This window comes from Hyla sarda, chromosome 1 (genome assembly GCF_029499605.1).
Source record: "Hyla sarda isolate aHylSar1 chromosome 1, aHylSar1.hap1, whole genome shotgun sequence".
NCBI lineage: Eukaryota > Metazoa > Chordata > Amphibia > Anura > Hylidae > Hyla > Hyla sarda.
The window spans coordinates 549,015,165-549,036,858 of NC_079189.1; the positions used below are offsets into that span (position 1 = coordinate 549,015,165).

Here is a 21,694-nt window from a genome sequence, read left to right on the forward strand (position 1 = left end):
AGGATAGCTCAGACTCATATCCCTAGTTCACACTCACACAGGCTCTGTGGCACACTCGACCCCGGACATCCCCTCCCCGACTTTTCTATCTCTCTCCCGGACACTATAGAGGGTCTGGAAGCTCCTTTTTCCCAGAGGAACTGACCCTTGTTGTTAAGGACCTCCTGGGCGGAAAGAGTCCCGGCCCTGATGGGTATACGGCCAAGTTCTACAAAACCCTCCTAGACTCCCTCTCCCCCCTTAAGCTTCGTGCTTTTAACTCTCTCTCTCTCCCTCTTCCATGATGGCCCACATAGAGGGTATTCCCAAGCCTGGGAAGGACCCCCAGTCCTGTGGGGAGTTACCGCCCTAAAAATTTACTCTAAACTGCTGGTGGTCTTTCTGAACTCTGTTTTCCCCTCCCTGATTCACCTGGACCAAGTGGGCTTTGTACCAGGGATGGAGGCCAGGGACCATACAATCAAGACTGTTGACATCATTCATTATGCTTAGTCAGCCAAATTGCCCCTGATGGTGATCTCCCTTGATGCCGAAAAGGCTTTTGATCAAATCTCCTGGTCCTCCCTGGCACAAACCCTACAACATATTGGGATCGACTCCTTCTTTATTGCTAAGATCATGGTCCTATCCCTCCCCGTCAGCCGGTCTAAAAATGAATGGCTCTTTGTCGGATTCCTTCCCCATTCATAATGGTACGCGTCAGGGTTGCCCCCTTTCAATTCTTCTGTATGTCCTGGTGATGGAACATCTTCTGGCAGGGATTAGGGTCGACCCCAATATCCATGGCTGGTTGTTGGTAGCCAAGAATATAAATGCTCTGCTTTTGCTGATGATCAATTAGTTTATCTCACGGACCCTTTGTGTCGTTGCCCAATCTCATGTCACGCAATCTCATGGTGCATGGTCTAACTTTAAAATTAACCTCTCGAAATCGCAGGCGCCCAACGTCTCCTTGCCCGGACATACAGATGACTCTCTTCGCTTTGCTTTCCCTTTTGCCTGGCCCTCCCAGGGTATTACTTACTTAGGGATTAAAATGCTGTCTGACCTCTCATAATTGTTCTCCCTTAATTTTTCTCCCCTACTAGCATAGTTTCGTGCGGACCTGGTCTCCTGGAACAGGAGGGAGTTCTCTTGGTTTGGTCGGATGAGCATTTTGAAAATGAATCTCTTACCTTGTCTGTTATATCTTTTACAAACTGTCCCTATCCATCTCCCCGCCACCTTTTGACGTCTCAAACAGCGATGTTTCGGGTTGTTCGTCTGGTCATCGACACGTCCCCGCCTGAACTGTCTCCTACTCTCCAGCTCTAAGTTATCTGGGGGAGCAGACTTGCCTGACTGTCACTTGTACTTTTTTAGCCTGTGCACATGCACGTGTCCTTGACTGGTTGCACAATTCCGATTCCAAGCTGTGGGTCCGCCTGGCTCAAGATATTTGCCCTAAAGCAGGCCCAGCAGGCCCTTTACCAGACCTCTTACTCCACACATCACACTATCGCTTCCTTACATTCTACTGGGGCGGTCTGATTGATCGCCTGGGTCCTCTTCTTCCTGTGACTGACCACCCGGACTTTCCACCTGGGCTTCCTCTGAAGGGGCCTTTCTTGGAGCTTCCATGTCTAATTCCCTCCGCTTCCGACATGTTCTAGCCGCACGCAAACTCAAACCTCTGGAAGCGTTGCTGGAGGAGAGACCATCTTCTGGACGGGTCCCCCTTTAGAGATGAGCGAATCGAAGCAGACGAACCCGAATTAGTTCAAATTTCAGGATTTATTAGATTGCGACGAATGCGAATATCAAATACGAATCACTTAATTAAACTCAATTTTACAACGTTCCAGGCTCCTGGACAGCTAAAATGGCGGATCCACATGACAGTACATGGGGCAGGGGATGCTGGGAAGGCAAGGCGGGAAGGAAAGTAGGTGGGATGACCCTGAATCACATGCAGGATGCAGCCTATAAGCATTCATTGACCCCTGTGAAGTCACAGCCCTATATAATCGGCAGCCATTTTGCGGCTGCTCATTTCATGCCATTCACTGCAGAGAGAGAGGACGGCTGCTTGTCTCTGTTACACAGACACGCTGAATTGCTCATACCGCAGCGTTCCACTTCCCATCAGCGTTGTGGACAGAGAGCAGTACAGTGCTTTGCTTTTTTTTTTTTACGCTAGCCATAAACCTCCCAGTGTCTTTATTCAGCATTTTATCAGAGAGAGGCAGATAGCTTTTAGTTCCCTCATACATATCAACAAGCTGCCTTAACTTCATGAACTGTATCACAGGAGGCAGGAGTGATTTTTCAGCGCAATTCTGTGTATTTTTTCCACAAGAAATAATCTGCTGCTTATACTAGTCTGTAGACGATATAATAACCAGCAGTTCACACCATTCTTAATACTCTGTGACAGAGTGCAATTTTTTTTTGTGGTGCTGCACTAATTTTTTTTCAGCGGACTGTAGTGCATTTTTCTGCCCTCATACATGCATAATACATACCTACATCAATGCAGTCTACTATTTTGTATCTGTAAATCTGTAACAAGTCTAGATACTGGGAAAGTCAGGCTAAAGTAATCACCGCTGGTGTTTTACGAACATACATTTTCCAAGTGTACTGTAGCGCGTTTTTGTTGCCCTAATACGTGCATACCACATGCCTACATCTAAGTAGTGCACTTTTTTGTACCTTAATCTGTCAAGGGCCTACATACTATGAAACTCAAAGCACTAGTACTCACCGGCTGGTGTTTTACAAAAATACAGTTTTTAATGCGTATTGTAGCACATTTTTCTGCCCTCATCAGTGCATACGGCATACGTACATCTAAGTAGTGTACCATTTTGTACCTGTTAATCTGTCAAGGGCCTACATACTGTTAAAGGACAGCCAAAAGTAATCACCTGCTGCTGTTTTAGACAAATACGGTTTTAAGAGTAGTGAAGCATATTGTACTACCCTCGTATATGCACGTAGTATGTCAGGCAGAGAAGTGCCAGGATGTGCACAGAGGAGTGGCAGAGGCCTAAATCCTTCAGACAGAGGTCGCAGCAGACTAGGGTCGAGTGGCAGCAGGAGTCACAGCGAGGGGCCTGAGCTCCAGTTATCAGCTAGCGGTCGTGTCTCGATCAGCAACCCATCTGCCGTCGTCGATTGGTTAACATGGTCATCCAGTTTATCACAAGTGACATCTGACACCCCAGTCAACATTCGTTGGGTTCCTCAGGCACAACCCTCAGTTGGCACGGCCCGGGGGCAGTCCCTCTCCTCCCATTGCCTCTGTTCTATGCTGTTCCCTCTCCTACAGAAGTATCTTATGCTGTGGGTTCAGCTCCACTATTCACTGAGGACAATCTAATAGGGAAAATTCAGCAGCTACTGCCCAGCCAAGAAGGGGAGCAGACATGCGCTGCTTCCTCCACTAGGCTGGCAAGTAATGATGAGGAGAGTGACGTGGGAGGCGGTGTTGCCAGGGTTCAGGGTCCTGAAGCAGACACTGTTGAGGAACCTGAGGAGGACATCAGTGACGTGCAGACACAACTCGACGATGATGAAGCCGATTGCAATTGGGAGACGGATACAGAAGGGGCTTCATCATCATCAGGAGAAGAGAGTTGCAGGTTGCCCATGAGACAGCAGCTGAGCCAGCAAGGCAGTAGCATGGTTGTCAGTCAGCGTGGTGGCAGAAGTGGAAATTCTGGAGCCAAACGTGCCCGGGGAAGACCACCTGCCTCGCGGCAGCCTACCTTTCTGGGAGGTAGTGGAACAGGGGTTCCTTGAGACGGCGGCAGTAGCAGTCAATTAGTGCGGACTGTTGGTGGAAAAATAAGCTACTCGACGGTGTGGCAGTTTTTCATCAAGCATCCGGAGGAGGTTCACATAGCCACATGCAAGATATGTCAGCAGAAGGTGAAGCATGGCCAGGAGTGCAAAACCGTCATTTCTTTGCGAAGAAGGCATTACCAGCCCTGTACAGTTTTGTGGAAGAGAAGGTGGGCCAGTCCTTGAGCCTGTCAGTGAGTACCAAAGTGCACGGCAGCACCGACGTCTGGAGCTGTAACTACGGTCAGGGACAATACATGTCCTTTATGGCTCACTGGGTGAATGTGGTTCCTGCACAGCCACAACCCCAACTTGGACAGGTCACGCCGCTTCCTCCTCCATGCTGTCAGCCCATTGGTCCTGTTACAGAGTGCAAATCAGCCTCCTCATCCTCCACCGTGTCCTCAGCCTCCACTGCCCGGACAAGTCTCAGTGGCCACATTATAAGTCAGTCACCAGGATTACGGGATGAACGACGTCATTCCACTGCTTCATTTCCTACAACAAATGTTGGAAACGATGGATGGTCAGGGCAATGGAGACGTTGCGCCTACATCTCATGGCCACATGAGCCCTGTGGCGGCTGAACTGGAGGAGGATGAGGGGCACAGTGGAGCACAGTTTAGGTTTGATGAGATGGGCGGTGTTTCTAGTCATCTGACAGGAGAGGAGGAGCATGATGAACTAGAGGAGCTAGAGGGTTATGAGGAAGGCGAGACAGAGGACCCAGACACACCGTGGCAGTATGCAGTGGAGATGGAGGCAGGGCGTCCCTCCAAGTCACTTGCACAAATGGCATGATGCATGCTTACTTGCTTGCGTAGTGACAGCCGCATTGTCACCATTTGGCAGAGGAATGACTTCTGGGTCTTTACCTTATTGTATCCTTGCTACAGGCGCAAAATGGGTGCCTTTTTTACACCCATTGAGAGGGAGGACAAACTGACCTACTACAGAGAGATCCTACGTAGTCAGTTGTCTGATGCCTATCAGCGCCATCGTCCATCCACTAGCAGGTTTTACTCGGGGGGCCCTCTGTGCTCACCTTCCACTGCCATGGCTGCTGGGGAGGGGTGGGGTGGCAGGAGCAGTACCAGCTCCATCAGCAGCAGCCTGAGTCTACAGTTGCTGATGAGTACCTTTCTTCACTCACATAGTGAAGCAACTCATCAGCAGCAGGAAGACCTGGAGCAGGACCTGAACCAGCAGGTGGTGGCATATCTTGACATGCCCATGCCAACACACCTTGAAGATCCGTTGGACTTCTGGGCAGCCGAACTTGATTTGTGGTCTGCAACTTGTAGAGTTTGCCCTAGAAAAGCTGTCCTGCCCGGCCAGTAGTGTGGCATCAGAGCGGGTGTTTAGTGCGGCGGGGGCCATAGTCACCCCAAGGAGAACTCGTCTGTCCACGAAAAATGTGGAGAGACTGACCTTTGTGAAGATGAATCAGGCATGGATCAGCCAGGATTTCAAACCAACAATGCCAGATGCATAGGAGTAGATTGACTATGGTACTACAACAACACTGCACAAATACGGATAGTGCCAAACAGATTTAAGGCACTGTTCCTCAGTTAAAACATTCCAGCCACCTTCATCACCGGGTATTGGTATTGCCACCCACCAGGTACTGCCAGCCACCACTCTGTCACCAGGTCACTTTCAGGACTCCTGAGGCTGCTGCTGCCACCTCCAGGCTGTTTCATTAAGCCCCTATTTTGTCTCCTTATGCTTCCGTCAACTCCAGGCTGTGTCATTCAGGCAATATATACTCTCCCAGCATTATTGCCATGTTGATACGAGACCAGTAATAAAAGGAATATTGCCAAGGACTAGCAGAAACAGGGAACTGTGGATACTGACCACTGGCTGTTGGAATTGACCGACTATCCCAGGTGGTAGATTTACCATTTTGAAGTTCCTCAGTTCCAGTAGGCTTTAAGTCATTCATTCTTTGTTGTGGTTCTTCAGTTGCAGAATTAAGTTGTATCATGTTTTCCTGTTCCTCCAATGAGCTAATGTCACTGGAACACACAATACTCATATTGTCATCTAGGATCCTTTTCATCAGAGAATGTATCTATCATGTTATTATTTTGAATGTCAGGTAATATTCTGACAATTTTTGTGAAGCCCTGGGGTCTCCTCATGCTTCAGCCAACTCCAGGCTGTGCCATTCAGACACTATATGGTCTCCTCCTACTGATGCCACATCCAGGCTCTGTCATTGTGCTGACTCCTTGTTAGATTAGGTCCTTTGTACCCACACGGCGGGGCCTGTGCCACTAAAACTTGGGAGTTAAAAGTTCCATTTCAAAATCCTCAATTTAAATATCTTAGATTTCTATTTAAAATTCTTGTGTTTCAATGGTCTCCTCATGCTTCAGCCAACTTCAGGCTGTACCATTCAGACACTACATGGGCTCCTTATACTTTCCCCACCTCCAGGCTGACATTCAGCCAAAATATCGTTTTCTGATGATAATGGCACTGGGATATTAACTCCAAATATGTTCTGGTAGCACTAGCTAACATGAATGCTTAATTGAGATTTCAAGATTGATCTTTCAATGTAAGGGGTTATGAAACCCTCTGGTGTACTGCTGATGCCTGCTCCTGACTTCTCCTGAGTCTCTCAGGAATTACTTGGCTAATTGATGCTTCTGGGCTTGGGCCTTAAATTTTTGGATGTTTAGCACGAGCTAAATACATGCTTAATAGAAATTTCAACTTTGATCTTTCAATGTAGGGGTTATGAAACCCTCTGGTGTACTGCTGATGCCTGCTCCTGACTGTGTGTTTCAGGAACTACTTGGCTTATTGATGCTTCTGGGCTTGGGCCATACATTTTTGAATGTTTAGCACAAGCTAAATACATGCTTAATAGAAATTTCAACATTGATCTTTCAATGTAAGGGGTTATGAAACCCTCTTTGGTACTGCTGATGCCTGCTCCTGACTGCTCCTGTGTCTTTCAGGAACTACTTGACTTACTGATGCTTCGGGGCTTGGGCCTTACATTTTTGGATGTTTTGCACTAGCTTACATACATGCTTAATTGAGATTTCAACACTGATCTTTCAATCTTAGGGGTTATGTAAACCCTCTTGGGTACTGCTGATGCCTGCTCCTGACTGCTCCTGTGTCTTTCAGGAACTACATGACTTACTGATGCTTCAGGGCTTGGGCCTTACATTTTTGGATGTTTTGCACTAGCTTACATACATGCTTTATTGAGATTTCAACACTGATCTTTCAATCTTAGGGGTTATGTAATCCTCTTATGTACTACTGAGTAGGGATCAACCAATATTGATTTTTTAGAGCCGATACCGATAACCTGTGAACTTTCAGGCCAATAGCCGATAACTTATACCGATATTCCGTGCTTTTTAATTCCCCCCACCTCCAAATATCCTTGGTAAAATGAGGGTGCACGTGTGTGTGCGGGTATACCCTGATAAACTGTTTCTGCGGCCACTTAATATCAATGAACTGCAGTGGCTTTTGCGGGGCCAGAGACCGCCGCCACCACTCGTTTCTCTCCCCCTGCCTGTCCTGGGGTCCTGAGTCCAACTAATGCCGCTGCAAGAGAGCGCCGCCGCCACCTGCTTCTCTCCCCCTGCCTGTCCTGGGGTCCTGAGTCCAACCACCGCCGCTGCCAGAGACCGCCGCCGGTGCCCCATTGCCTCCCCCATCCACGGTTTTATAATTACCTGTTCCTGGGGTGCGTGCTACTTCTGGCACCTGCGGCGTCCTGCGCTGTTGCTGTGCGCTGCGCAATGACGAGTGACGTCCTCAACGCGACGTCACCGTAAGTGGCCCGGCGCACAGTGACAGCTCAAGACGCAGCCAGAGCCAGAAGAAGCGTGGACCCCGGGAACCGGTAATTATAAAACCTGGGATGGGGGAGGCAATGGGGCACCTGCGGCTGTCTCTGGCAGTGGCGGTGGTTGGACTCAGTACAGGCAGGAGAAGCAGGCGGCGGCAGTCTCTGGCAGCGGCGGTGGTTGGACTCAGGACCCCAGGACAGGCAGGGGCAGTCTCTGGCTCCACAAAAGCCACTGCAGTTCATTGATTTAAAGCGCCCGCATTATCGGCAAGGTAATTGGTGATACAGATTACTTAGAAAATCGTGACTATCAGCCAATAATATCGGCCAAACCGATAATCGATCGATCCCTACTGCTGATGCCTTTTCCTAACTGTGTCTTTCAGGAACTACTTGGCTTACTGATGCTTCTGGGCTTGGGCCTTAAAGTTTTGGATGGTGGCACTAACTAACACGCATCTTCAATAGAGATTTCAACATTCACCTTTTAATTTTAGGGGTTGTGAACCCCTCTTGTGTACTCATGCTGCTTCCTGCTCCACTCTGTCAGCCCCTTGGTCCTGTGACAGTGTGCTACTCCGCCTCCTCATCCTCCACTGTGTCCTCAGCCTCCACTGCACGGACAAAGTCTCAGTGGCCCTTCAGCATACCATGTGTGCAGGGCATGGCTGTGTCACGCTGTTCCTCACATGGTTTGCCTTGGCAAAAAGTGTTGGAAACAATGGCTGGTCAGGGCAATGGAGATGTTGTGCCTACATCTCACGGCCACATGAGACCTGTGGGGGCATGTTAGATTTAGCCCTTTGTATCCACACGCCGGGGTCCGGGACACTAAAACTTGGGAGTTAAAAGTTCAATTTCAAAATCATTAATTTAAATAAAAAAATCATACATTTCAATGGTCTCCTCATGCTTCAGCCAACTCCAGGCTGTGTCATTCAGGCAATATATGGTTTACTGATGCTGCTGCTGGGCCTTGGTCTGGGAATAAAAATGTTGTTATGGTAGGTAGCACTAGCTATCCAAAATCTTAATTTAAAATTTCAAAAATTCTGGTGTTTTTTCTTGGGGATTGTGAAGCCCTGGTGTGTACTCATGCTTCAGCCAACTCCAGGCTGTGTCATTCACGCAATATATGGTTTACTGATACCGCTGCTGGGCCTGGGTATAAAAATGTTGTTATGGTAGCTAGCACTAGCTATCCAAAATCTTCGATTAAAATTTCTGAATTCATCTTTTAATCTTAGGGATTTTGAAGGCCTAGTGTTTACTCATGCTGCTGCCAACTCCTGGCTGTGCCATTCAGCCACTATAAGGTCTCCTCATGCTTCAGCCACCTGTACCATTCAGACTCTATATGGGCTCTTTATGCTTTCCCCACCTCCAGGTTTTCTGATGCTGCTGGGACTTGGATATTAACCCCTACAGGACCCATGACGTAACAGTACGTCCCGGCACCCTGGGTCTTAAGGACCAGGGACGTACATTTACGTCATGGGCAGCTCTAGTCCCCGGCGTGCGCCGGGCGGGGATCGGAGCGGGATGCCTGCTGAAATCATTCAGCAGGCATCCCGTGCAAATGCCCAGGGGGGTCATCAGACCCCCCCCCCCATGTCGGCGATCGCGGCAAATCGCAAGTGAATTCACACTTGCGATTTGCGCGATTACGGGTCATTACGGGTCTATGGTGACCCGGAATGTAAGGGGGATCGCGGGTGTCTAAGACACCCACGATCCCCCTGAAGGCATAGGAGTGAGGTGGCACGGGTGCCACCCCTCCTATCCCTGCTATTGGTGGTCTAGACGCGACCACCAATAGCAGATCGGGGGCGGGGGGTTTTACTTTCGTTTTCCCTGTCCTGCCCACCCACAATAGGCGTGGCAGGACGGGGAAACGACGGAGGACCGGCGCCGAAGATCCACTTACCGATCCGGGCGGGCGACGGAGGCTGCGGGCGGCGATGACGTGCGGCTGGATCCGACGGAAGCCAGTGAGTTGCCTAGCAACATCTGGAGGGTACAGTTTGAGACCATTATACAGTGGTCTCTAACTGTAGCCCTCCAGATGTTGCAAAACTACAACTCCCAGCATGCCCAGACAGCTGTTTGGGCATGCTGGAATATGTAGTTTTGCAACAGCTGGAGGGCTACAGTTTGAGACCACTATATAGTGGTCCCTAAACTGTAGCCCTCCAGATCTTGCAAAACTACAACTCCTAGCATGCTCAAACAACTGTTTGCTGTCAGGGCATGCTGGGAATTGTAGTTTTGCAACAGCTGGAGGACCACAGTTTGGAGATCACTAAAACTGTAGCCCTCCAGATGTTGCAAAACTGCAAATCCCAGCATGTCCAAACAGCAATAAGCTGTCTCGGCATGCTGGGAGTTGTAGTTGCGTACCTCCAGCTATTGCATAACTACATCTCCCAGCATGCCCTTCGGCGATCAGTACATGCTGGGAGTTGTAGTTTTGCAACAGCTGGAGGCACACTGGTTAGAAAATACTGAGTTAGGTAACAGAACCTAACTGAAGGTTTTCCAACCAGTGTGCCTCCAGCTGTTGCAAAAGTACAACTCCCAGCATGCACGGTCTGTCAGTACATGCTGTGAGTTGTTGTTTTGAAACAGCTGGAGGTTTGCCCCCCCATGTGAACGTACAGGGTACATTCAGACAGGCAGGCTTACATTAAGTTTCGTGCTTCAAGTTTGGGCTGCGGCAAATTTTTCGCCGCAGCTCAAACTTCTAGCGAGAAACTCACTGTAACACGCCAGTGTGAATGTACTCTAAAATCACTACACTACACTAACACCTAATAAAGAGTAAAACACAACATATACACCCCCTTACACTGTCCCCCCCAATAAAAATGAAAAACGTATTGTATGGCAGTGTTTCCAAAACGGAGCCTCCAGCTGTTGCAAAACAACAACTCCCAGCATTTCCGGACAGCCACTGACTGTCCAGGCATGCTGGGAATTTAGCAACAGCTGGAGGCACCCTGTTTGGGAATCACTGGCATAGAATACCCCTATGTCCACCCTATGCAATCCCTAATTTAGTCCTCAAATGCGCATGGTGCTCTCTCACTTCGGAGCCCTGTCGTATTTCAAGGAAACAGTTTAGGGCCACATATGGGGTATTTCCGTACTCGGGAGAAAGCACTACAAATTTTGGGGGTCTTTTTCTCCTTTTACCCCTTATAAAAAGGAAAAGTTGGGGCTACACCAGCTTGTTAGTGTAAAAAAATAAAAAAAATTTACACTAACATGCTGGTGTTGCCCTTTACTTTTTATTTTCACAAGCGTTAAAAGGAAAAAAAGACCCCCAAAATTTGTTACGCAATTTCTCCTGAGTACAGAAATACCCCATATGTAGGCGTAAAATGCTCTGCGGGCGCACAACAAGGCTCAGGAGTGAGAGCGCACTATGTACATTTGAGGTCTAAATTGGTGATTTGCACAGGGGTGGCTGATTGTTACAGCGGTTCTGACATAAACGCAAAAAAATAAATACCCACATGTGATCCCATTTTGGAAACTACACCCCTCACGTAATGTAATAAGGGGTATAGTGAGCATTTACGCCCCACAGGTGTCTGACAGATTTTTGGAACAGTGGTCTGTGAAAATGAAAAATTAAATTTTTCATTTGCACAGCCCACTGTCCCAAAGATCTGTCAAACGCCAGTGGGGTGTAAATACTCACTGCACCCCTTATTAAATTCTGTGAGGGGTGTAGTTTCCAAAATAGGGTCACATGTGGGGGGTTCCACTGTTCTGGCACCACAGGGGGCTTTGTAAACGCACATGGCCCCTGACTTCCATTCCAAACAATTTTTTTCCCAAAAGCTCAATGGCGCTCCTTCTCTTCTGAGCATTGTAGTGAGAGATGGGGTTACAAATTTTGGGGGATCTTTTCTGCTATTAACCCTTGCAAAAATGTGAAATTTGGGGGGGAAACACACATTTTAGTGACATTTTTTTTTTTTTTTTTACATATGCAAAAGTCGTGAAACCCCTGTGGGGTATTAAGGCTCGCTTTATTCCTTGTTACGTTCCTCAAGGTGTCTAGTTTCCAAAATGGTATGCCATGTGTTTTTTTTTTTTTGCTGTTCTGGCACCATAGGGGCTTCCTAAATGCGACATGCCCCCCGAGCAAAATTTGCTCTCAAAAAGCCAAATATGACTCCTTCTCTTCTGAGCATTGTAGTTCACCCGTAGTGCACTTCAGGTCAACTTATGGGGTACCTCCATACTCAGAATAGATGGGGTTACAAATTTTGGGGGGTCTTTTCTGCTATTAACCCTTGCAAAACTGTGAAATTTGGGGGGAAACACATTTTAGTGGAAAAAAAAATATATTTTTTTTTACATATGCAAAAGTCGTGAAACACCTGTGGGGTATTAAGGCTCACTTAATTCCTTGTTATGTTCCTCAAGGGGTCTAGTTTCCAAAATGGTATGGCATGTGGTTTTTTTTGCTGTTCTGGCACCATAGGGGCTTCCTAAATGCAACATGCCCCCCCAAAAACCATTTCAGAAAAACGTACTCTCCAAAATCCCCTTGTCACTCCTTCGCTTCTGAGCCCTCTACTGCGCCCGCCCAACAATTTACATAGACATATGAGGTATGTGCTTACTCGAGAGAAATTGGCCTACAAATATAAGTATAAATTTTCTCCTTTTACCCCTTGTAAAAATAAAAAAATTGGGTCTACAAGAACCTGTGAGTGTAAAAAATGAAGATTGTGAATTTTCTCCTTCACTTTGCTGCTATTCCTGTGAAACACCTAAAGGGTTAAAACGCTGACTGAATGTCATTTTGAATACTTTGGGGGGTGCAGTTTTTATAATGGGGTCATTTGTGGGGTATTTCTAATATGAAGACCCTTCAAATCCACTTCAAACCTGAACTGGTCCCTGAAAAATAGTGAGTTTGAAAATTTTGTGAAAAATTGGAAAATTGCTGCTGAACTTTGAAGTCCTCCGGTGTCTACCAAAATTAAAAACACGTCAATTTTATGATGCAAACATAAAGTAGACATATTGTATATGTGAATCAAAATTTTTTTTATTTGGAATATCTTTTTCTTACAAGCAGAGAGCTTCAAAGTTAGAAAAATGCAAATTTTTCAAATTTTTCATAAAATTTTGGGATTTTTCACCAAGAAAGGATGCAAGTTACCATAAAATTTTACCACTATGTTAAAGTAGAATATGTCACGAAAAAACAATCTCGGAATCAGAATGATAACTAAAAGCATTCCAGAGTTATTAATGTTTAAAGTGACAGTGGTCAGATGTGCAAAAAACGCTCTGGTCCTGAGGTGTAAAATGGCCTGGTCCTTAAGGGGTTAACTCAATATATGTTATGGTAGCACTAGCATAAATGGTTAATTCCGATTTCAACATTGATCTTTCAATGTAAGAGGTTATGAAACCCTCTGGTGTACTGCTGCTAACTGCACCTGACTGCTCCTGTGTCTTTCAGGAATTACTTACAACTGACCACATAAGTGGTCTTTAGTACCCTGAATTTATCATCCACTGAAACATAGTTTAAAAGTAAAAGCTAACTTTTATTAATGTGCTTAATGTTAAAAACCCAACAGGTGGTCTCTCTATAATGTACTCAGTGATTCTTAACCCCTAAAGGATGCAGGGTTTTTCCATTTTCATTTTTTCCTCATCACATCACATAAAATTCCATATGATGGCTTACTTTTTTTGCACCACCAATTCTACTTTGCAGTGACATTAGTAATTTTACCCAAAAATCCATGGCTAAACGGAAAAAAAATTCATTGTGCGAAAAAATTGAAGAAAAAATTAAATTATGTAACTTTTGGGCCTTCCGTTTCTACGCAGTGCATTTTTCGGTAAAAATAACACCTTATCTTTATTCTGTAGGTCCATACGGTTAAAATGATACCCTACTTATAAAGGTTGGATATTGTCATACTTCGGAAAAAAAATCATAACTACATATGAAAAATATGTTAAAAATTCTCATCTTCTAACCCCTATAACTTTTTATTTTTCCGCGTACGGGCCGGTATGAGGACTCATTTTTTGTGCCGTGTTCTGAAGTTTTTATCGGTACCATTTTTGTATTGATTGGACTTTTTTATCGCTTATTATTAATTTTTTCATGATATAAAAAGTTAATTGAATTGAATTTTTTTGCGCATATGCCATTGACCGTGCGATTTAATTAAACATATATTTTTATAGTTCAGACATTTCCGCACGCTGCGATACCACATATGTTTATTTTTATTTACACAGTTTTTTATGGGAAAAGGGGGGGTGATTCAAACTTTTATTAGGGAAGGGGTTAAATGACCTTTGTTAACTTTTTTTTTTTCCACTTTTTTTTTTTTGCAGTGCTATAGCTCCCATAGGGAGCTATAGCACTGCACAAACTGAACTCTTATGCTGATCCCTGCAAAGCCATAGCTTTGCATGGATCAGCGAGATAGGGGCTCGATTGCTCAAGCCTGTAGCTCAGGCTTCGAGCAATCAAACCCAGATCGGACGCGATGGAGCAAGGCAAGGGGGTCTCCGCTCGCGTCCTAGCTGATCGGGACATCGCGATTTTATCGTGATGTCCCGACCAGCCCGACTGAGCTGCCGGGAAGCATTTACTTTCACTTTCAGATACGGCGGTCAACTTTGATCGCCGCGTCTGAAGGGTTAATAGCGTGCGGCACGACAATCGCACTGTTAGCGCACCGTTAGCCCAGGGTCCCGGCTATGAATAGAAGGTTTCTCTATTTAGGATAATGAAAATGTTAGATAGTTAGCGGAACTCTGCGAAGGACTTGATAGTGACACCCCCGAGATAGGGAGATTTATGGGAGGTATTCCATCATCCTTCAGCCCACAGATACAGAGTGGTTCCGCCATCGATCTCTTCACTAAGGCAGTATTGAAAGACATGAAAAGTCTCATTTATCCGGCTATCACACCCAATCTCACAGAGACAGAGAAAAAAGCCCTTGAGTGGCTGGCTGCCCAACCACACTTAAGGGTCACTAGAGCCGACAAAGGGGGCGCAATCGTTGTTATGAGAGAAGATCCGTACCATCAAGAGGCTCTAAGACAATTGTCGGACAGTAAGACATATGGGCACCTCGAAACTGACCCCACGCCCAGAATCCTAAATTCTTTGAGAACTTTACTCAGGAGGTTCGTAGAGAGAGGAGTCATTGAAAAACGCATGGCCGAGCGGCTGCTTCCCCCTTATCCTAAGAAGCCAAGATGGTATCTGTTACCCAAAGTGCATAAGTCACGGTCCAATCCCCCCGGTCGTCCAATCGTGGCTGGGATTGGGTCCGTGACCGAGAACCTTTCAAGTTATATGGACTGGCTCCTCCATCCGTTACTACCAGCTACTCCGTCCTACCTGAAGGATTCTACAGACGTGCTATTATTTTTAAAGGATACAATATGGGTGTCAGGTTTTAAGTTGGCAAGTGTAGACGTTGAGAGTCTGTACACCCGCATTCCCCATTGATGCGGGTGTATAGGCCATCCGTTTCTTTCTACAACAAACAGATAAGTCCCCAGCCTTTATTGATTTTGTAGCGGAATCCATAACCTTCATACTCACTCATAACACCTTCCAGTACGGCCCACAGTGGTACAGGCAGAAGACGGGGACCGCAATGGGGACCCCGGTCTCTTGCACCTTTGCCAATTTGTTTTTAGCAGCTTTTGAATACAGGTTTATTTTTTCAACCAGGAACCCCTACGTTAAGAACATTAAAGAATTTAAACGTTATGTAGACGACGTGCTTATCGTGTGGGAAGGCTCAACTGACAGGTTTCATGATTTTGTAAAATACCTAAACGAAGCGAACGACATGAATATGATGTTCACCAGCATAATTAGTGAAACTCATCTTGAGTTTTTGGATATTGATATCATCATTACCCCACAGGCCTATAAACAAAAGGATACAGGAAAAGTATATCCAGAAATAGCTTACTTCACTTTTCAAGCTCACACCCCATGCACACGAAAAAAGGAATACCTCTAAGCCAGTTTACTCGCCTGAAACGTCTTAATAGTGATCCTGTAGTGTTCGCTGAGCAAGCTTTGGATTTAGAGAGAAGGTTGCGTGAGAGAGGCTATCCTCAGGCAACCTTGGATGCTGCAAGACATAAAAGTTGATAAAATGGAGAGGGACACTCTGCTGAAGAGCAAAATAAAAAGAGGAACATCTGACAGAAGTAATAAAAGATTCACTATGTCATCCAATATGAACAGCAAGATCAATAGTACCATCAGGAAGTATTGGCATTTTCTAGCTAGTGACACTGACTTAAGATCTGTTGCTATCCACCCCCCGCTTATTTCATACCGTAAAAATAAGACCGTAGCCGAACAGTTGAAGAACATGGAGAAATCGTCAAAAACCAAAGGTTCTGAAACCTGGTTATCAAAGACCTCCCTTAAAAGGTAATTACAAATGTGGCAACTGCCGCTACTGTAATTATAATACCTGCGAGAAAATTTGCACTCTAAGCGGCATCACTCATCAAATTCTGCATATGATTACTTGTAAAAGTACCTATGTGGTGTATTATCTTGTCTGCCCATGCCTAAAGTTTTATATAGGGAAGACCGAACATCACCTGTGCACCCGATTCAGAGAGCACCTCTATTCTCTTAGAAAAGGGCAAGGAGCCCCGATAATAGCTAACCACTTACGCTTAGAGCACAATAATGATGCAGAAGTAATTAGGTTTGGGGGTTTACAGAGAATCCCTATACCTGAGTCGGGTGGTGACAGAAAAAAATCTTCTATTAAAATGTGAGGTTAGGTGGATTCTCAGATGCGAGGCCCAAGGACCGGCTGGACTCAATGATCGCTTGGACCTCTCACCTTTTCTTAAATAACTCTAGTCTATTCTGGTTTCTCTATTGGGTTTTTGCTTGCTCTTATATTTATAATCAATACATAATACCATTATATCTATAAGTATATTGTTTCCCTGCTTTACTCTCTATCAGTCTTTACACTTACGTAGAATCTTATTATCAATATTATTATTTTTCTTTCCTTAGTTCTGTTTATGCACCGTGTCCAGTAGAATTTTCCTTTACAGTTCATAGGTTTTGATTTGCGCACGTCACTTGGGTGTTTTCCTGCTGTCTAATGATTTGGTACGTAGCTTCGAGTTTGTCGAGTTTTGACCTTTTTTTGTTTCCGTACTTATATGTTTGTATATTGCCATGACAAGACATCGCACCGCAGCATAAATACGTAGCGCGATGACGTGAATTTCAAAGGCCGGATGAAGCGTGTCTGTATGCGCGAAATGGCGGCATCGCCTCCGAGCGCTCCGTACAACACCGTGTGATCCCGTTACCCTGGACCGGCTTTGCTAGCAGCTGACTACGGACCGAGCAGTGAGTGCACTACACCTCTTGTTGCTTGTTAGTAAATAAAATTGTGAATCAATTTACCCTCCATCCATAGGTCCTTTGTGTTAATATTTTCAGGAATTACTTGGCTTTCTGATGCTTCTCGGCTTGGGCCTTACATTTTTGGATGTTTAGCACAAACTAAATACATGCTTAATAGAAATTTCAACATTGATCTTTCAATGTAAGGGTATATGAAACCCTCTGGTGAACAGCTGATACCTGCTCCAGACTGCTCCTGTGTCTTTCAGGAATTACTTGGCTTACTAATGCTTCTGGGCTTGGGCCTTACATTTTACGATGGTAGCACTAGCTAACATGCACCTTCAATAGAGATTTCAGCATTCACCTTTTAATGTTAGGGGTTGTGAATCCCTCTTGTGTACTCATGCTGCTGCTTGCTCCTGTATGTGTGATATAGCAACTACATGGTTTAGTGATGCTGCTGAGCCTAGGAAATTACCTATACATGTTTATGGTAGCACTAGGTACAATACATCTTCAATTGCAATTTCAAAATGTATCTTTTATTATCAGAGATTGTGAGGCCCTATTGTCTCCTCATCTGTCACCAACTCCAGGCTGTGCCATTCAGACACTATATGGTCTCCTTATGCTTCAGCCTCATCCAAGCTGTGTCATCAAGCCACTATATGGTCTCCTCATGCTGTCAACACCTCCACGCTGTAACATTCAGCCACTATATGGTCTCCTCATACTGATGCCACCTCCAGGCTCTGTCCTTGTGTTGCTCTGCGGCAGTGATTCAAAAAGCGATGCCGGTAATCTGCATGTTATTCTGAATAACAGTATTATTTCACTACCCCAGCACACTCCATATGCGTGTTAGAACACCGCAAAGTATTCTATACCTCTAACCTCTATTGAGGCTCTCTTGTAGGCCAGAAATAGCCGTTTTTAATATAGATTCGCCGCAAATAAATTCGGATCGAAACAAATGTTTTCAAAAAATTCGGCATATCGGCCATATTTTTGAAAAGTTCGCTCATCTCTAGTCCCCTTCGGTTATCTCAATTGTATCATCTTTTCTCCTCTCTTCCAGCTCACTTCGCGCTGCACCGTGAACTGATGCCTTTTGAGCACCTTTGTCTTGCTTTGTCGTACCCTCGGCACTCCATCTCCACTCTTTATGACCTGTTACTGTCCCCTAGATCGCTATCCCTTCTGTTATACTGTCGTGCTTGGGAAACTGAACTGGGTAAAACGTTCTCACCTGAGGATTGGGCCAGGTGTTTTTTCTTGACTCATAAAGCGGTGATTGCCACTAAAGCGCCGGAAACCTGCTACAAAATTATGTCCTGCTGGTACCGCGTCCCTTCATCGCTGGTACCCTTCAACTTCAGATGTTTGTTGGCGATACAGGAGTGCAGAGGGTACAATGACACATATCTGGTAGGATTGCTCCAAACTTGCTCCATTCTGGCACACAGTTCTACAAGTTATTTCATAAGTGTCTGGTGTTCATGTCCTTCGCACTCCTGAGGCTGTCTTGCTTTTCATGTTGTCTATGGCGCAAGCGAGATACAAGCGATTCTTGACGCGACACCTCCTTCAGGCTGCGAAAATGGTCCTCCCTCAGAGGTGGAAGACTACATATATCCCCCCCCCCCCCCCCACACACACACACACACACCCTGGAGGAATGGTTTGCGGAGATAGCTCATACCCGACATACGGAGGAATTAATGGCTGACCTCCCGGCGGACACCGCTCGGGTAGAGAGCACCTGGCTTCCATGGTCACAGTTCTGCTCATCCCAAAGGTATATGTCCCTTTTAATTGGGTGGTTGTGTTGTCCCTTTGCATTTATTTCCTTCTCCCTGAGGTGACGTGTGTTCTGCTGGTTCTCGATTCCATCGGATATGTTCCCTCTCCCTGGTCTATAGGTCTCTGGCTCTCCGTGGTTTTTGTCCTTTCATGTTTTCCTTTTTCCAGTGGTCTTTCGTGTGTTTTTGCCCTCTCCGGTTTGTCTGTTTTTGGCAATATGTTCGATTCTTGTCTCAGCATCAAGCTGTGACGAAAGGTTCCCTGCAGGTTTATTCCTTTCTCAGCTCCCTTGCTTACAGCTCGGGGCACCTTACGGTGCTCAGCCTACCTGCCCTGTTTTCCCTCATACTGCTCCCATTGCTTTCTTTTTGCTTATGTTATGCATACATTGCTTTCATTATGTATTACTTCATTATGGTTATCATGTTTTTGTCCCTCCTGGCCTCCCCTGGCCATTGGACCTTTACCTATTTGTTCATTTTATTGCATATTCTGTGTGTGTTGTCTTTTTGTTCTTTAATAAATACTTTTTTAAAGTACAAACCAGAAACGGAAAACTACTAGACAACCAGATATACCAAACAGGATACAAATACTAACAGGGCAGAATATAAACAGGCAAACTGATAAGGAAACATAAGCGTTTACAGAGCGTAAATTGAGCCATACTTTTACAAAAAATACTGGCATAAAAATGGAGTTAAAATTATGGATGTAGTTTTGCAAAAATAATCACCTGTATGAAAGTCTATAGAAAAGTGGCCATTAGTGCACACATTGTATACAAAAAAAAAGCAATGTAATTCCTGAGCAAAAACAGGCCTGTAAAATGTGAAAAAAATGCATTTAACTCCTTAAGGACTCAGCGTTTTTCAGCTTTTGCATTTTCGTTTTTCCCCTCTAAAAATCATAACCCTTTCAATTTTCCACCAAAAAAATCAATATCATAGCTTATTTTTTGCGCCACCAATTCTGCTTTGCAGTGACAGTAATTTTACCCAAAAATCCACGGCGAAATGGGAAAAAAATTATAATTGTGCGACAAATTTGAAGAAAAAAAGGCCATTTTGTAAATTTGGGGGCTTCCGTTTCTACGCAGTGCATTTTTCGGTAAAAATAACATCTTATTATTCTGTAGGTCCATATGGTTAAAATGATACCCTACTTATAGAAGGTTTGATTTTGTCATACTTCTGGAAAAAATCATAACTTCATGCAGGAAAATTTATACATTTAAAAATTTCCTATTCTGACTCTAACTTTTAAATTTTTCCGCATATGGGGATGATTGGGGGCTAATTTTTTGCTACGTGATCTGAACTTTTTATCGGTACCATTTTTGTTTTGATCAGACTTTTTGATCGCTTTTTATTAATTTTTTTATGGTATAAAAAGCCATTGACCATGCGGTTTATTTAACGGTACAGAATGAGATTAAGAGAAGAAATGGGACAAGTTTCTCAGTGAAAAAGTAGACTTTGACACTGACAGAGTATTTAACTGGAACTCTCAATTTCAACAACGTCCAAGGCGACAGTAACGGAACAAGGCAACATACTGAGGATCTGATTCCAGCAATACCGATGATAATAGAGGCGCTCCTCCCCCACACAGTTCGATGAGGGGTCCTGGTTCCTCTGCATCGGAAGCCCCTTTAGGCACAGGACTCTCAGAGGGGGGTATAGGAAGAAACCAGCTACCCATAGGGCCAGGAGTGAAGCGGAAACAGGTCTCCTGGCAGATGTAGGAGTACCTGCTCCCCACGACTCCAGGACAGGGGTCAGTAATATCATTAATCTGTCAGATATTGAATTATCTGCACCCTGTATTTCCCTGCTATCTAAATGTTTGCATTTCTGTTTAACCAATAAGTTTAATGAAGTGCAATTTCACATTGATTTAGCAAAATCTCTACGTAATCTTAACTTACACAAAATGTTCAAAAACAAACTTGAACAGTGTGCTGAATTGTCGCTAGGTGAGGACCCGGCGGTAATTGGTCCCCTCGGGTTCTTACCTGCTCTGCAAACTGTAGAAACAGATCAGCAGGTAGTGTTAGAGCTCCTTTGTGAGAATGATATCACTGACAAAAATTAATGCAGTAAATTTACTGGTGGGGTTAAATCCTCATTTTTTCCACCTTTGCAGCCGGGCTCCAACTTAGACATTTTTAGCGCAGTAGTGACATCAGAGATCAAAAGTCTGATTTATCCCGAGGTGGTGAGTAATCTCACTGCTGAGGAACAAAAAGCGCTAATATGGTTAAAAAAAACAATAAGGACATTATACTCAAGCCGGCTGACAAGGGTGAAAATATTGTGGTGTTGAACACCGGAGACTACCGGGAGGAGGCGATGCGACAATTGGGGGACCCAAGCACTTACACCAAACTTAATGGAGACCATTTTTGGAGTTTTTCCCCTAAGTTGAAATCTTTACTACAGAAGGGGCTACTAGATGGAGTTTTTACCAAAAAACTAGCTGAAAAACTTTTTCCTCGCAACCGACAAAAACCTAGTTGGTACTATCTGCCAAAAATATATAAGACCCTGATAAAGCCGCCGGGGAGACCGAGTGTGTCGGGCAGGGGCTCCCTTTCGGAGACCTTGTCTCGTTACTTGGATTGGTTCCTATGCCCGTTACTTAAGTCTGTTCACTCTTACCTGGCCGATACGAAGGCTCTCCTTCAATTGGTGGAGGGACTTTAGTGTCGCTCGGGCTACAGGTTGGCCACTATTGATGTGGTCTCCTTGTATACCCGAATATGCCATCAAGATGGAGTGAAGGCAATACACTTTTTTGGAAAGGGC

At 45.1% G+C, this 21,694-nt stretch overlaps 1 protein-coding gene across 1 annotated transcript in view; it reads right to left on the bottom strand.

Moving 5' to 3' along the window:
- Nucleotides 1-15,793: 15,793 nt before the first annotated feature.
- Nucleotides 15,794-21,694, bottom strand: part of JMY (junction mediating and regulatory protein, p53 cofactor) — a 109,422-nt gene continuing 103,521 nt past the window's right edge. The window contains exon 12 of the transcript XR_008848160.1: nucleotides 15,794-15,819. The gene's annotated coding sequence lies outside the window, so the exon portion shown is untranslated. The remainder of the gene's footprint in view (nucleotides 15,820-21,694) is intronic.